This window comes from Emys orbicularis, chromosome 2 (genome assembly GCF_028017835.1).
Source record: "Emys orbicularis isolate rEmyOrb1 chromosome 2, rEmyOrb1.hap1, whole genome shotgun sequence".
NCBI lineage: Eukaryota > Metazoa > Chordata > Testudines > Emydidae > Emys > Emys orbicularis.
Window position 1 is genome coordinate 57,368,814 of NC_088684.1, and position 17,604 is coordinate 57,386,417.

Below are 17,604 nucleotides of genomic sequence, written 5' to 3' on the forward strand. Positions count from 1 at the left end.
AAATGTCCTAATACTGGCAAAGTTTACTCCCCTACCTATATGGGAGTAAGTTATACCACTACAAGCATTTTTGTGCCAGCATAACTGCGGATTGTACAGTTGAACTACACTAGGTATAATTGAACTGGTACACCTTTTATGTGTAAACAGGGCCATCATGTTTTCATTGCAGCACTTGTAAATACTGTTTTCTACCACTTCAGTAGATGGGTGATAAGAGAAAATGATTACAGTGGAATGTTTGACCCTGCAGAAGAAACGTGTTGAATTTGAGCCATCAGGCCACTCAAGTTTGATACGCTGAAGAACAAGGAGCGTAGATAAAAGCCTGTGACTATAAAATTAGCTCATCTTGGTTAGATTAAATAGTTCTGTAACTCATGATCTTTTTTAAAAATGTACAAATTGAATGTTCTTAGGCGATTGAGACCTAGTAGGAATTTGCATATTTTTTAAGATATGAGATCCATAATAACAGTTTCTCCATTCAATGTAGGTTAGGGAAGAACCAGGAAGAGCTGAACATACAGTCACTAGTATAAACTCTGGTTTATTTCCCTGCATTGGTTCCTGAAAACACTGTGTGACTTATCTGGGTTAGGTAGCCTACATTATTTTAGTTGTGAATCATGCAAAATAATTCAATGTTGAGAATTTTTTAAGTTTACAGTTCACAACTCTTTCACGGGAATATAAGAAACAAATTCTCTCAATTAACTGGACGAGATCTTGCATTAGAAATCATGTATTTACTTGTAAACTATGCAGCTTATGGTATGTATAGTATGTCAAAGTATCTCTCATCCTGAATCCTGTTCGCAGTAATATTTTAGTTAACTGTATAAAACATCCCATAATCAAAAATCTACTTTTCCACTCACACTTTATCTTTCATAGTTATCACTGTGCAGCGCCCATAACTCTGAAAGAAATAGCAGATTCATGAGATGATTTAGATTTATTTTAATAATTGCAGTTTTTAATTAGGCTTGATTCCAAACACCTGGCTTTCCTTCTCCACCTTTAATTGTTTGTTGTAGAGACCACTGCTTTTTTATTTAAATAACTTGTCCTTCCAATGTTAGTAGATTTACAGGTTTCAGAGTATTGTCTCTCTGAACTGTTTATGAAATATAAGCAATAATGATGTATGTTAACACTAAGTATACATTTTCCATTGGTGTATTATGAACAGGCTCAGCTAGATTCAACTTTGTTTTAATTTTAATATCAACATTTGTAATTTCTTAACTTTTTGATTTTTATTAATGTACATCTTTTTAAATGTATGGCCAAGAAAAACACATGATCACTAAACTGATTAAAAGCAGTCTCCAGCTTTATTGCTGTTGAAAATAAGCAGTTGCCTCAATCTCCTGCTTCTGTTATCAGTGATATCCAGGTACAGGTTTTTTTTTTCTAGACTCACTCATTAGACCAATATATGTTTATGTATGGACACTCCATGGAGCTTTTAAAATCTTGTGACTGTTTTAAAATTTGATTAATGGGAATGGAAAGGTACTGTAAGTTTTATCATGTCAAATCAACCAACACTAACATTCATTGATGTTTATTTCTGCCAAGCCTGAGAGTAGAGCTCAAAAGGCTGGCCAGCACCGTCTGTGATTTGGGGGGCGTGTGATAAATGAAGGGGGGGGAGAGCTCCCTTTTATGGTCACCCAGCCAGACAGTTAGCTATAAAGTCCCTCTTGGTGGCTGCTTGCTTTCCCTGTAAAGAGTTAAAAAGTCCCCAGGTAAAGAAAAGGGAGTGGGCACCTGACCAAAAGAGCCAATGGGAAGGCTAGAACTTTTTTAAATGGGGGAAAAAGCTTTCCCTTTGTCTCTCCCTTGTCTCTCTGGGCTGCAGGGACAGAGCAGCAATGCTGTAAGCAGCTTTAAGCCAGGTATGATCATAAATCATCAGATCATACCTAGAACTCCTTAACTGAAACTCCAAATCTGTAAGTAGATCAGAATGTTTAGCTAGATGCGATCAGATTTATTTCTGTTTATTTTTAAAGGCTTGTGGATCTCCTCTGTGCTAACCGCAGATGCTTTTGTTTGCTTGTAACCTTTAAGCTGAACCGCCAAGAAAGCTATTTTGGGTGCTTAATTTTTGGAATTGCTCTTTTAAAATGTAGCAAAAGCCTAAGTTCCAGATATATTTTCTTCCTTTTTGTTTTTAATAAAATTTACTTTTTTTAAGAACAGGATTGGATTTTTGGTGTCCTAAGAGGTTTGTGCATATGTTGTTTGATTAGCTGGTAGCACAGCTAATTTCCTTTTTCTTTCTCAGCTCTTCCCCGGAGAGGGGGGTGAAAGGGCTTGAGGGTACCCCACAGGGAGGAATTCCAAGTGCTCCTTCCTGGGTTCAAAGGGGGTTTTTGCATTTGGGTGGTGGCAGCGTTTACCAAGCCAAGGTCAGAGAAAAACTGTAATCCTGGGAAGTCCCCATTCCCCCATCCCCTCCCTTCATTTCCGTCATGGAGCTGGATGTCTGGGCTTGATCTGGGTCTGCCTTCTCTGTGGCGTGCCACTTTGGGAAGACTGGTTTTTCTAAGGTTTCAGGCCTGACCTCAACCTCATGCACAGGTCTGCCCTACTCTAGCCTAACTATTTCGTTGTCATGAATATAGAAAAGAAAAAACAAATAAATGGCTTGTTGGATTCCCTGGCTTTGCAGGCCAATCCCTTTGCGGGCCTGTTCCCCCTCAGGCAGCAAAGAAAAGAAAGAGGGGGAAAAAAAACTCCTTGGCTTTCAAGCAGCCAAAAGGAAAAATGTGTCCTTTTAAAATCCTGAGGTCTGTGCTTCTGGTTCAAAACTATCCCACTGCTCTGCCACCATGTCAAGGCTGAATCCCCACTCTGTCACTCTGAGTGCAGATAAATCTGATCGCATCTAGCTAAACATTCTGATCTACTTACAGATTTGGAGTTTCAGATAAGGTCTAGGTATGATCTGATGATTTATGATCATACCTGGCTTAAAGCTGCTTACAGCATTGCTGCTCTGTCCCTGCAACCCAGAGAGAAAAAGGGAAAGCTTTTCTCTCCTTTTAAAAAGTTCTAGCCTTCCCATTGGCTCTTTTGGTCAGGTGCCCACTCCCTTTTCTTTACCCGGGGACTCTTTAACCCTTTACAAGTAAAGCAAGCAGCCACTAAGAGGGACTTTATAGCTAACTGGCTGGCTGGGTGTTCATAAAAGGGAGCTCCTCTCCCCCCCCTTTCATTTATCACAATCACTAAGTCCATTTTGTCTGGCAAAGTAGACTGGAGAATCTAAGGGGACTGTCTGTGACTCCATTGTAAAATTGTTACAGTGATCCAGGAGTTCACATTTGTTAGTGGCTTGGTAAAATCCAATTATAGAACACATTACCAGTTTGTGGTATCGGCCCTGTTTTTGCCAGTCTGCCATGGGGTGGGCACTCAGTCATGAACCACTCCAGACAGTGTGACAATGGTATTTAAAATTAATAAAGCACCTGTTCTTAACATTTTCTTTAGTCAGCCATGATGAAGCTCATCATGTCACTGGTGTGCTATATACACAAACTCTAGGTTTCCTTAATATTTAATAAAGAAAAGTTCAGACTATTAAAATATAACTCTATATAGCAAACTATCACATGGAAATTGTCTTTTGGTTACTGGAGGTAAGTTTGTAATCGGTACAAGAGCACATTTTTTGTTTTACATTTTACCAATCTTAAAGATGTGCAAATATTTATAAAAACTGTACTATTAAAACAGTACTATTAAATACAAAAATGTATAAAAATATTAAAGTTCACACAGAATGACAATCTTAGTGACACTGGAACTTTGTCATCCTATATTATAGGATGTTGTAGAATGTTATTTCCTTGTAATCTGACATTATTATAATTCAGGAAATGGGTAGCACATGTTTCTACAATATTGGATTAACTATAAATCCTCTAACAGTATTAATAAAAGGGTGATGATTCAGCAACTGAATGAACCCTATTTATAATATATGAATACTTTGTAATAGGCTTATAAAAATGAGTATTTGCATAATCAAACATGCTAATTTCAAGTGATAGCAGAAAAATACATTGAAAATTGTATTATGTACTTTTGTGAACAATTTTTTCGAACAAACTAAGCTATGGAGGGAGAGTGACAAGTGTGAAGGGGTGGAGATAAGGAGTGTAAGCTGACATCTCACCAAGATTTAAGGGTTAGTGGGTACGTAACCATGCAATTGTATTAAATGCCATGTTCCCAAAGTGTATTTAAACCACTTATAAAAATCATCTTGGTGTTCTGTCAATATGAACAAAACTTTCTTCTTACTAAGATGCCTGCATAAGATTCTATTATGTAGAGTTGTGTAGTGGGTGTTAAATTATTCCCTGTAATATACAGAACACCTAGGAAACTTTTGATAGCGTCCTCCCTCAGATACTATCAAAATGGTATGCAGTTATGTCATCAGTACTTGGAAAGCCTGATAGAGATGGCATTTTGTACTTTCCTGCTGTTGGCAGTTATAGCAATCTACTACTTGTTTTCAAGGGATGATTTTAAAAATTCTCATGGAGTTGTAAAATATCTATTTCCAACCAACCTGTTCTCAAAGAATTGTGGAGTCTGTGGACTCATTCTGGTCTCAGGTAAATAGTATTTAAATTGCATTTAAACCACAGCCCTCTACATCTTGTGTTTTAATTCAAAGAATGGATGTATTCAGCTAAAAAATTCAAAAATGATTAAGTAGCAAGTGATTGTATATGAAGTTAGACATTTTTCAAAGTTTTTTATTTTTTATTTTTTTAAATGCCAAGCAGTTGGGCTACTGGCGCTTTGCAAAGCTGTCACGAAAATGTACTGGCTCAGGCACACAGTCTACTATCCATGCTTTGTCATGATCATCGATAAGTAAAATATCATTGATTCTTTAATTATCTCTCAGAAGTTATTACAAATGGGAGAACAGGTATTTGCAAGTCTGGACTAATGGTTAAAACATTTTGGGATTTTGCAAAATTTAATGCTATTTATCACAATGAACAAGTGAAATGACTTGTTCTATTACATGATATAAAAAAGTTAATTCTTTAATTCAAAGTGATCAGTGATCTCTCTCTCTCTCTATATATATATATATATATCTATATCTATATATCTATATCTATATCTTGTCTCTCACTACAAAAGTTGCCCAGGAATTGTTCACCCTCATTTAATTTCTCCTTAGTTATACTCCTCATCAAGAGCAAGGTTATTACAACCTTGGATCTTTCTCCAGCAATTTGCCTTGGGTCTCTCAGCCCTGTCTACTCTGCCCAAGGAAAACCTGTTGGCCCTCCTGTGCTTTAAATTTGATTTGGGATTTTCTGGTAAAAATGAGCTAACAGGTTTCTCCCAGCCAGTCCAGACATGGCCTAATGGCATCCCCATCTAATCATTTCCCAGTTCCGACCACTCAGTTCCCGCAGTGATTTACTTTCTCCATTGCAATTTTTCTTTCCAGTAGAAGACTGAGATTTGAAGTCACCCAGTTCTAAAAAGTGAAGACTTCATGTTTCTTAGGAGCTGAGTAGTCATGTTAAGCAACCAAAAACAGATTCTAGGCCATGCCAAATCACATATATGTGGTTCTCTTGCTGATCAGGTTTCTTTTTTCCTTTTACCATTGCCCTTCATAGATGACATGTGCAAGAATCTGAAAAGTGCAAACAAGATATATAGTTTGGTTGTGTAAACAACAGTTTGGGGTTTTTTTAGGGCTGTCAATTAATCGCAGTTAACTCACGCAATTAACTCAAAAAAATTTAATCACAATTAATCGCACTTATAACAATAGAATACCAATTGAAATTTTTTAAATATTTTAGATGTTTCTCTACATTTTCAATGTTGATTTCAATTACAACATAGAATACAAAGTGCACAGTGCTCACTTTATATTATTATTTTTGATTACATATATGCACTGTAAAAATGATAAACAAAAGAAAGTATTTTTCAATTCACCTCATACAAGTACTGTAGTGCAATCTCTTTATCATGAAAGTTGAACTTACAAATGCAGATTTTTTTTGGTTACATAACTGCACTCAAAAACAAAACACTGTAAAACTTTAGTGCCTACAAGTCCACTCAGTCCTATTTCTTGTTCAGACAATTGCTAAGACAAACAAGTTTGTTTACATTAACTGGAGATACTGCTGCCTGCTTCTTATTTACAATGTCACCTGAAAGTGAGAACAGGCGTTTGCATGGCACTTTTGTAGCCGGCGTTGCAAGGTATTTACATGCCAGATATGCTAAACATTCGTATGCCCCTTCAAGCTTCGGCCACCATTCCGGAGGACATGCTTCCATGCTGATGATGCTCATTAAAAAAAGAATGCGTCAATTAAATTTGTGACTGTACTCCTTGGGCGGGGGGGGGAAGAGAACTGTGTGTCTCCTGTTCTGTTTTACCCGCATTCTACATATATTTCATGTTATAGCAGTCTTGGATGATGACCTAGCACATGTTCGTTTTAAGAACACTTTCACAGCAGATTTGACAAAATGCAAAGAAGGTACCGATATGAAATTTCTAAAAATAGCTACAGCACTCAACCCAAGATTTAAGACTCTGAAGTGCCGTCCAAAATCTGAGAGGGATTAGAAGTGTGGAGCATGCTTTTAAAAGTCTTAAAAGAGCAACACACTGATGCGGAAACTACACAACCGAAACCACCAAAAAAGAAAATCAACCTTCTGCTGGTGGCATCTGACTCAGATGATGAAAATGAACATGTGTCAGTCTGCACTGCTTTGGATCGTTATCAAGCAGAACCCATCATCAGCATGGAAGCATCTCCTCTGGAATGGTGGTTGAAGCATGAAGGGACATATGAATCTTTAGCGCATCTGGCACGTAAATATCTTGCAATGCCAGCTACAACAGTGCCATGTGAACGCCTATTCTCACTTTCAAGTGACATTGTAAACAAGAAGCAGGCAGCATTATCTCCTGCAAATTGTAACCAACCTTGTTTGTCTGAGAGATTGGCTGACCAAGAAGTAGGACTGAATGGACTTGTAGGCTCTAAAGTTTTACATTGTTTTATTTTTGAATGCAGTTTTGTTTTTACATAATTCTACATTTGTAAGTTCAACTTTTATGATAGAGATTGCACTACAGTACTTGTATGAGGTGAATTGAAAAATACAATTTTTTGTTTTTTACAGTGCAAATATTTGTAATAAAAATAAATATAAAGAGCACTGTACACTTTGTATTGTTGTAATTGAAATTAATATATTTGAAAATGTAGTAAACATCCAAAAATATTTAAAATAAATGGTATTCTATTGTTATTTAACAGTGCGATTAATCGCAATTAATTTTTGTAATTGCTTGACAGCCCTAGGGTGGGGTGTTTTTTTTTTTGTTTTTTTTTGTTTTTTTTTAACCCTTGAAATTCCCCACTGTGGATATTGCCTGTGCAGCTACACAGTGGGAGCACCAGTGTAATCTGGCTTCTGAGTAATAGAAATGTAGGTCTGGAAGGGACCTCAAGAAGTCACCAAGTCCAACCCCCTGTGCTGTGGCTGGTGTTTTTACCCAGTGTCATCTAACCTTGCTGAGAACTGGTCTAGTGAATAGAGTGATTAAAACACTGACAGGTAGGCTAGTGATAGCCTCCTATTGGAAAAGGACAAAATAGTCCAATGTAGAGGAATAGCTGAAAAAAATATGGAGGTGGTTGTTATGGGAAACTAACACACCTGTTACATACCCAGCAAAAAAGAGGACAAACAGATACTTAGATATTTGGTTACCATTTATTCAATGGTACTCAAAGTACATTCATCTATAAACCTTCCCCCCCCCCCAAAAAAAAACCAACAACAACCCACCACAACCAAGCAAACCTATCCAATTTTTTGAATATTAACATTTGATAGACACGCCTGGTTTGTTAAGTATGTGTAACACTGGTCTACAATTTTTGAGAAGTCGTCTGCTTCAGAGATAAAATGTGCTATTTATTATGTATTTTGATGTGCTGAATTCAAATATGACAATTAAAACAACTGATTGGCTACTGTTTCTAAGATATTTAAGTTTTTACATTTTATGTCTATGTATATTGTATAGATAGTAGAGTTTTAATCATAAATTGTAAACCTAGGTCTTTTCATGTGTTTATGGTTGCTTTACATGATAATATTTCATCTGTCCTGTTTATGTAACACTTTAAAAATCAGCAAAAGGGTTATATAAATAAAATTGATTATGAAACAAAAGGCAAAAAACTATTATGTACATAGTTTAGTCCTATTCAATGTCTACTCGGCGCTTCTTGGCTTGTCTCTTGTATTCATTAAATGGAGCATCTCTTGTCACTGTCCAGCAATAGTCTGCAAGCATTGATGGGCTCCATTTGCCCTGATAGCGTTTCTCCATTGTTGCAATGTCCTGGTGAAATCGCTCGCCGTGCTCATCGCTCACTGCTCCGCAGTTCGGTGGAAAAAAATCTAGATGAGAGTGCAAAAATGGTATCTTTAGTGACATGTTGCAACCAATGCTTTTGTATGCCTTGAGGAGGTTTTCCACCAACAACCTGTAGTTGTCTGCCTTGTTGTTTCCGAGAAAATTTATTGCCACTAACTGGAAGGCTTTCCATGCCGTCTTTTCCTTGCCACGCAGTGCATGGTCAAATGCATCATCTCGAAGAAGTTCACGAATCTGAGGACCAACAAAGACACCTTCCTTTATCTTAGCTTCACTTAACCTTGGAAATTTTCCACGGAGGTACTTGAAAGCTGCTTGTGTTTTGTCAATGGCTTTGACAAAGTTCTTCATCAGACCCAGCTTGATGTGTAAGGGTGGTAACAAAATCTTCCTTGATTCAACAATTGGTGGATGCTGAACACTTTTCCTCCCAGGCTCCAATGACTATCAGAGTGGCCAATCTTTCTTGATGTAGTGGGAATCTCTTGCACGACTATCCCATTCGCAGAGAAAACAGCAGTACTTTGTGTATCCAGTCTGCAGACCAAGCAAGAGAGCAACAACCTTCAAATCGCCACAAAGCTGCCACTGATGTTGGTCATAGTTTATGCACCTCCAAAGTTGTTTCATGTTGTCCTAGGTTTCCTTCATATGGACTGCATGACCAAGTGGAATTGATGGCAAAACATTGCCATTATGCAGTAAAACAGCTTTAAGACTCGTCTTCGATGAATCAATGAACAGTCTCCACTCATCTGGATCGTGAACGATGTTGAGGGCTGCCATCACACCATCAATGTTGTTGCAGGCTACAAGATCACCTTCCATGAAGAAGAATGGGACAAGATCCTTTTGACGGTCACGGAACATGGAAACCCTAACATCACCTGCCAGGAGATTCCACTGCTGTAGTCTGGAGCCCAACAGCTCTGCCTTACTCTTGGGTAGTTCCAAATCCCTGACAAGGTCATTCAGTTCACCTTGTGTTATGAGGTGTGATTCAGATGAGGAGGATGGGAGAAAATGTGGGTCCTGTGACATTGATGGTTCAGGACCAGAAGTTTCATCCTCTTCCTCTTCCTCGTCTGACTCAAGTGAGAATGATTCTGGTGCAGCAGGAACCGGCAGTCCTTCTCCGTGGGGTACTGGGCGTATAGCTGATGGAATGTTTGGATAATGCACAGTCCACTTTTTCTTCTTTAACATACCTTTCCCAACTGGAGGCACCATGCAGAAGTAACATTTGCTGGTATGATCTGTTGGCTCTCTCCAAATCATTGGCATTGCAAAAGGCATAGATTTCCTTTTCCTGTTCAACCACTGGTGAAGATTTGTTGCACAAGTGTTGCAGCATATGTGTGGGGCCGACCTCTTGTCCTGATCTCCAATTTTGCAGCCAAAAGAAAGGTGATTGGTTAAGAAAGCCTTAGTGGTTATACTGCGCTTTTGTGATGCAAAAGTCACTTCACCACAAACATAGCAAAAGTTATCTGCACTGTTCACACAAGTACGAGGCATCTCTGCTCACTTTGGCTAAACAGAAATGTGTCCCTTTGCAAAATCAAACACTGACAAATAAGAGAGCACGACACTGTATGATTTCTAGAGCTGATATAGGGCAATTTGTTCAGCAGAGTGATGTAAGCTTCGTTATGATTGCATCATCCATGACTTCTAGGAATAACATGATGCAATTCATATCATGTATGACGCAATACCAGCTTCAGATTGCACCATTCATTGTTTTGCCTAAAAAGCAAGTACTGTCCAAACCCAGTCATAGATTTATTCGTAGATCCAGTCAAAGATGTATTTTAGTCATTTCTGGTTTAAATTGAGATCCCTTCCCTTTATAACTCACTTATCCTCCGCCATTCCCAAGTCAAGGGTCGTATATACTGACCCAATAGCATATCTTGAAAACTAGAGCCAATCAACAATTTTAAGCATCATTTTCGTTCTCAGTGACCCAGAATTAGTAAAGTTCGACTACATTTATTTCAGAAGCATTTTGGCTATAGAGCAGTGTAATCAGAGAATTCACTCAATTTAATAAAATCACTAGAAACAACATGTCATGGGTACTATAAAGATGCTCATTCTGTAACATGGTAACACCCTGTTAAGTAGAAAGATCCAATGATTGTATCGCTGTTTGTTTCTCTAATGATTAGTGTATTGATTATTGTATTGTCTCTGATATTTATATGGCCAAGATTGTAAACCTATTAAAACTTTCTAAATGAAGACTTAGTTTACATTAAAAAAAAAAAAAAAAAAAGACCACCACAACACTTGCAGTATCTGTTAGCTCTTTCATCATACCGTTGTGTAGTGGCAATAGTTGGGGGACTTTAAGTAAAGTATTGTATTAGACATAGCCTAGCCAAAACTATTTCCCAATTCGGTACAGAACAGAGATTTCACAAGCTGACAATCACCTGGGTCAAGAGTTTCTTTTTCAGAGTCTGTCTTTGCAGAATGCAGTGAATGGAAAGTTCTTGTACTGTATTTTGTTTCAAACATTCTAAAAAGGTATGCTAACATCAGAAAAATATAAAAGGGAGAAAGTTTGGGCCCAACATTTAGGATGTTTGAAAAAGGAATTTACAAAACATAACAAGCATAAATGTTTTTATGAACTTTTAAAAATATAATTGGAAAGTGTTTAAATAGTCCCCAGAACTGTTGATTCTAAACATAGCAGCTGTGTGCTAGTGCTCAAAAACCAAAAAAGGAAAATTGACTAGAAATTGTGTTATGTTTAAGGTAAGCTAACATTACAAATAGTGAAAAGTAAATAGTTTTTTTTAAATTTCACTTATCTAAGGTAATTTGGATTCTGTCTACATTACAAAGATACATGTGTGGGGCATCCAGTTACTAGTGTTAACTCCTCCCATAATTACAGCAAAAGTCCCATCTTGCAGCACAGGCAGGAGCATAACCATGTTTGAAGTGTCTATAAATTGTGCTAATGCCTTAAATACAGCTTGGCACCATGGTTAAAACACGTAGGGCCCCCAACTAGACTGAAAGATGGGATGCTGCTATAACTAGAGACCTATTAATAGGTTCAACTATATTGAACTCTTACATAGTAGAGTGTGTAGTGCAGACTGGATTTTAAACAAAAAAGGATATGTAAAATGAGGGGGGAAAGATTGTTAATGAGTTCTTAGACATTATAAATCACTTCTTCATCTGCTACTTTCCCTATGTCTATCAAACAGCTCTTACAGTGCTTCTTGGCAAACTTGTTATAAAAATATTTAAGAAGAACATAAAAGAAAACAAAAGAACATGGATCTTGAGACAAATACTTTGGTGGGATGCTGTGTGTAAGGCTTATAACATATGTCATACAAGTATATTATAAGGAGTTCTCATTTTTAGGACACAGAATAATACTACTAGAAATGTATTAGCTAACAACACACCTCCAGGCCAAGTCCATTGTCAAGACAAGAAAATATACTATTGTCCTTTAGATATTATTTGATTTTGACTTTGATTTATTTAGAGGTTCACTGTATATTTTAAGTTAATTTATCTGGTCTGTCTTAGATATTAAGCTCCTCAATGAAGAGACTGTCTGGAAAAGTGCTGAATACACTGTTGGCACTTAAAGATATTTTATATATATTTTTCCTCCAATGTTCTGATAATTCATTCTGATAATTGGTTTGGGGGAGGGAGAGAAGGAGAAAGGCTGTCCTATAGTGCTTAGATTACAGGCAACAATATTTCTTCAAAGTTGAGCGCCTTAAATGCTGAGACAGATTGAAGTACATCACCTATGAGACCTACAAAGTATATTTAAAAAACCCACCATTTTTTTTTTCTTTCAGTACAGTTTACTCACTTTTTCCAATCTTTAAAACATGTTTCCTCGGGCTATATCATGTTATGTTCCCTGAAAGAAGGGGATGCAGTGTAGTTGTAGCCTGATGCTGAGCTCGGTAGGGCTCAAAAGCTTCTCTCTTTCACTAACAGACCTTGGTCCCATAAAAGATACTACCTCATCCACTTTGTCTCTGAAAAAGTAGGAAGAATTACAGGCAAAATCCAAAAAAGCAGGACACTCTTTTAAAAACCAGAAATAGAAAATTAGCTTAGGAATGGCAACTTGATTTTCTATCAACATTTGCATTTTTAAAGTCCAATTTGTCAGGAGACAAGGGGGGTGATATAGAGAGAGAGAGAGAGAGAGAGTTTATTCTTCTAAACAGTGGAAAATTAAAATATGACACAATTTGGTAGCTGTGTTGAGTGTTAACAGTATATTGGTTAAATACACCTCTACCCCAATATAATGTGACCTGATATAACACAAATTCGGATATAATGCGGTAAAGCAGTGCTCCGGGGGGACGGGGCTGCGCACTCAGGTGGATCAAAGCAAGTTCGATATAACGTAGTTTCACCTATAACATGGTAAGATTTTTTGGCTCCCAAGGACAGTGTTATATTGAGGTAGAGGTGTAATTTAAAACTGTTAATTATAAACATTCACCTTTCAGCTTTCTTTTCTGACAAGTTCCGTATAAATTATCAACAGACCACACTAGGTGATCTGGTGGCACCTCTGGCCCTCCACTCTGACTCTAAGTCGAATTTCACAGGAAGCCAGTCTTCACTGTAGAGGGGATGTGAAAAATCAAGGTCTGGTAATTGAAATAAATGTACCTGGGGTTATTTCACTGTGTAACTCCTTATGCAGGCTAGTCAGTCTGTGATAGCCCAGTGACTCAGGTGCCAGCACCTCACCCTGTTTACATGTTTTGTAGAAAGTCCCATATTGTGAAATTTTCAAACACTTATTGCTCATCAAAATTTCTTCAAACGTTGTTATGAAAAACAAACAGCAGTGGCACCTCCTTAGTAACTTAGCAAGGGGGTAATAATGTTTTGCAGGCAGGAAAGCACTGAATGCCGCCAGAATCTAGTCCCAGGTGTTTTCTTGAATTACTTACACCACTTTTTTTCTAGTGCAGACAGGCCCATGCGGCTGTTCCTGCCCCTAGGAACCAGGGCCCCCTTGCTTAGCATAAGGTGGGGAGAGGCAGACGTAGCCCAGGACCTAACTCGATTGGGAACCCTGCTTTAAATGCCACGCGTGGCGAAATGGTGGCGGTGTGAGCCCTAAGGCCCGGGCACAGCGCCCCCTGCGCCTGCCCCACAGCCAGGGAGCCGCGCTGGCCCAACACGGGGGCCGTGAGTCGTGCCCTGCCCAGCGGCTCTGCGCTGGGCACGAGCAGGGCACAGGGCCGCCGCGGCGCTCTCCGACCGGCTGGCCCCGGCCCCTGCCCCGGGGTGACCCGGGAACGGCGTCTCCGGCGGCTGTAGCGAGCGGGGCCCCGGCTGCTGCGGTCCCTGCGCTGCCCGGAGCTGACACTAGGGGTCGCTGGCTGCGGCCCGCCAGGCCGGCGCGGCGCAGGGGAAGGGATGCGGACGGGGCCATTCGCGCTGCGGCAGCGGGGGGGAGCGGCGGGCCGGGCGCTGCGCTGGGGGCCTCCCCGCCGGGGTCCGGGGGCCGCGAGAGAGCGGCAGCGGCCTTGGGGAGGCGGGCCGCGGGCGGGGGGCCTGGCGGCGGGCGCGGAGGCAGGCGGCGGGGCTGGCGGCGGGCGCGGGGGGGCGGAGTGGTTGGGGCCGGCGGCCGCGGCGGGGTCAGTTCTCTTTAGTGTTTGCCGATGTTGGAAGCGTCTCCAAAGTGTCCCCGGGAACCAGGTAACCGGGCCCGCGGGGGGCGGCCGGGCCCCCCCCGCCCGGCAAGAGGCGGGGTAGTGGCCACCTGTGCCGAGGGGGCTCCGCAGCCGTGAGGCCAGGGACCTCGCTCTCGCGGCGGCGGTTGCCCCGGACTGGGGGACTGGGGAGCAGGCGGCTTTGCCGGCCCCGCCCCGGGTCACACCGCGGCCCCGGCCCCACTGCGCTGCTGGGGGAGGAGGGGAGGCGCTGATCCGGGCAGGGCAGGAGCTGTTTTCTCCCCCCCTCCCAGGTAAACGCTGCTTCCCTCCCGTGGGGCACAGGGCGTTCATGGGCCCCCCAGCGCTGAGCCCGGCTCTGGGGCGGGCGGCTCAGGGGATCGCGCCCCACACATGTCTCGCCTCTGCCCGTAGGGCTCCCGGCGCCTCTCGAGGCGGGCGATGCTGCAGCCTCCCCGCCCCCGGCAGATGCACCGGTTGATGCAGCTCCTTTCCCAGCCGGCCTCCCGGCTCAGTCCGCTCTCACGTGAAATGCCTCGGATTATAGTTGCTCTGCGCGGAATAACAGCTCAGCTATTGCAGCTGGTGGGGGGATAAGATAGGAGACTGATTATTTACTGTGGAAGTACCTCTCGAATTGCGGGTTGGCTGCATATTGCATCAGGCCTGTATTAAATCTGTGAAGTAGTTTTCTATGGCCAAAGCACGCCTTTTTTTTCCAGTGTGGCCTTTTCAGCTCTATCACTGCCACATTTCACTGTGGCATGATTCAAATTACTTACTTATAAAAGACCATTAGCTAATCTGTTTTCCAAGGTTCGAGACAGATTTTAAAATACCATATTAAACTAGTGCTTTAGAACGATAAAAACAGCCTTACAATATATTATTTGTATGCTGTATTGGTTGCGCAATAGATTAAAAGTAAAGCTGTGCTGTACTCTGACTTCACCTAAAATCCTAAACTTTCCTAACAAGCCTAAACTTTCTTATGCTCTCAGAATAGATAGGTGTTTTTCCTCCTATAAAGTGATTCACAGTGAAATAGTTAACACTGACATTTGTGTTGCATAGTTAGGTTAGGAGCCAGTACTACCAGAGGTCAGGAGGGGAATTCACAGCTTTTTTTTTTTTTTTTTTTTTTAAAGTGCTGTTGGGCTATATTCAGCCCCAAGGTACTCAGACTTCTGTCAATGTAATCCAGGCTTTGATGACAGCAGTGAAAAGCCCTCACAAACCTGCTTTGTTGGGGTCCTGGGCTGGTATGGTGCAGACCATATGTCCTGTTTTGGCTGGGACAGTCCCTTTTTTAAGCCCTGTCCTGGCCATCCTGACTTTTTTTTTTTCAAAAGTGGGCATTTTTCCTGTTAGCTCTTGCCAACTGATCAAATGCCTCCTTTTGTCAAAAAAGCTTGGTGTGGAGGAATGGGAGAGGGGCAAGCGGGGGTGCCAGCCCCTCGGGCTGGGGGGCAGGCAGGGCTTGAGTGAGCAGCGGCACCAGCCCCAGCCTCACACAGGGGGAAGGTGGGGCTTGGGTGAGCAGCTACACCAGCCCCAGCCTCAGCCTCATGCGGGCAGCAGGCAGGGCTCTGGTGAGCAGCGATACCTGCCCCGCTGGGGAGCAGAGTTTGTGCGAGCGGCTTGGGCCAGCCCCACGCTGGCGGGACAGGGGGGCTTGGGCTAGCCTCACTTGGTGTCCTGTTCTCCCTTTGGGAAATATGGTCACCCTAGATGGGAAATTTGCCATCACCAGCTTGGGAGGAGATGTGTTTAGAACAGGGGTGGGCAAACTATGGGCCACGGGCCACATCCGGCCCATCAGACCTTTTAATCCGGCCCTCGAGCTCTCGCTGGGGAGCGGGGTCGGAAGTTTGCCCCACTCCAGCCGGGGACAGGGTTGGGGGCTTGCCCTGCTCTGCACGTGCTGTGGCTCTGTGCAGCTCCTGGGAAGCAGCCAGCATGTCCCCACTATAGCTCCTATGCAAAAGGGCAGCCAGGGGCTTTGCATGCTGCCCCTGCCCCAAGCCCCGCCCCTGCAGCTCCCATTGGCTGCGGTTCCCGGCTAATGGGAGCTGCAGGGGCAGCGCCTGTGGACAGGGCAGCACACAGAGCCCCCTGGCCGTGCCTCCGCGTAGGAGCCAGAGGGGGGGACATGCCGCTGCTTCCGGGAGATATGTGCCGCCCGGAGCCTGCAACCCCAGAACCCCCTGCCCCAGCCCTAGCCCTGATCCCCCTTCCACCCTCCGAACCCCTTGATCCCAGCTTGGAGCCCCCTCCTGTACCCCCAAACCTCTCATCCACGGACCCACACCAGAGCCCGCACCCCCAGCTGGAGCCCTCACCCCCTGCCCCAGCCCTAGCCCTGATCCCCCTCCCGCCCTCTGAACCCCTCGGTCCCATCCTGGAGCACCCTCCTGCATCCCAAACCCCTCATCCCTGGCCCCACCCCACAGCCCGGCTGGAGCCCTTACCCCCCGCAACCCAAAACCCCTGCCCCAGCCTGGAGCCCCTTCTTGCACCCTGAACTCCTCATTTCTGGCCCCACCCCAGAGCACACGCCCCCAGCCGGAGCCCTCACCCCCTCCCACACCCCTACCCCCAATTTCATGAGCATTCATGGTCCGCCATACAATTTCCATACCCAGATGTGGCCCTTAGGAAAAAAAAGTTTGCCCACCCCTGGTCTAGAACATCACAGCAGAGGGTGCTTTTTCCCAGGCACCCTCTGCTGGTAGGGCTTCTATGAAGACCCACTCATGAAGACACTGCCTGTTGTCCTCTGAGGGTGAATTTCCCTGCAGTGCAGCTAGCCTGAAAATGGAGGTACATGTGGAAGTCAGTGACACTCATCCTCACAGCAAACTCTGTTTCTTTGGGTCACATTTGGAGGGTTTGCTTTGCAGTTATTAGGGTTAGAAATGCAGGCCTCTATGCTGTACAGAACTGTCAGTGGTGAATGTACAGGAATCACCATACCCTCGCAAGGCTCTGCTTCCATGAAGGAAATTTTGACAGGTATAACTACATGAGTACATAAGTGAGTACATACTTCATGAGTAAACTGATGCGAAGTGGATTTATGCTGATGTATCTCTGGTGTGTTACCAGATTAAGCTGCAGCAAGGTAAACTCTGCTCTGTGCTGGTGCAGTGCATTAAGGGGTTTGCTTCTGTATAACTGCATTAATATACCAGTAAAAGTTTTCTTAGTGTAGACAAAGCCTTTTTTTGCTGATCAGGTTTTTGTGTGACTGTAGTGCTTACGAAAGGTGCCAGATGTGCTTTACTTAAGGAAAGCTGGCAGCAGTGCTAGATTTCCAGTGCTGCCCAGTTGATGAATCTTAACCAGTTGATGAATGCTTTGAAGGGCCCCACTACAGTGGACCTCGGTTCTCATGCTCATTCAGGG

At 42.7% G+C, this 17,604-nt stretch overlaps 1 protein-coding gene across 1 annotated transcript in view; it reads left to right on the top strand.

The window, feature by feature from the left end:
• Positions 1–14,159: 14,159 nt before the first annotated feature.
• Positions 14,160–17,604, top strand: part of STAU2 (staufen double-stranded RNA binding protein 2) — a 106,436-nt gene continuing 102,991 nt past the window's right edge. Inside the window, exon 1 of the mRNA XM_065400130.1 lies at positions 14,160–14,221. The gene's annotated coding sequence lies outside the window, so the exon portion shown is untranslated. The remainder of the gene's footprint in view (positions 14,222–17,604) is intronic.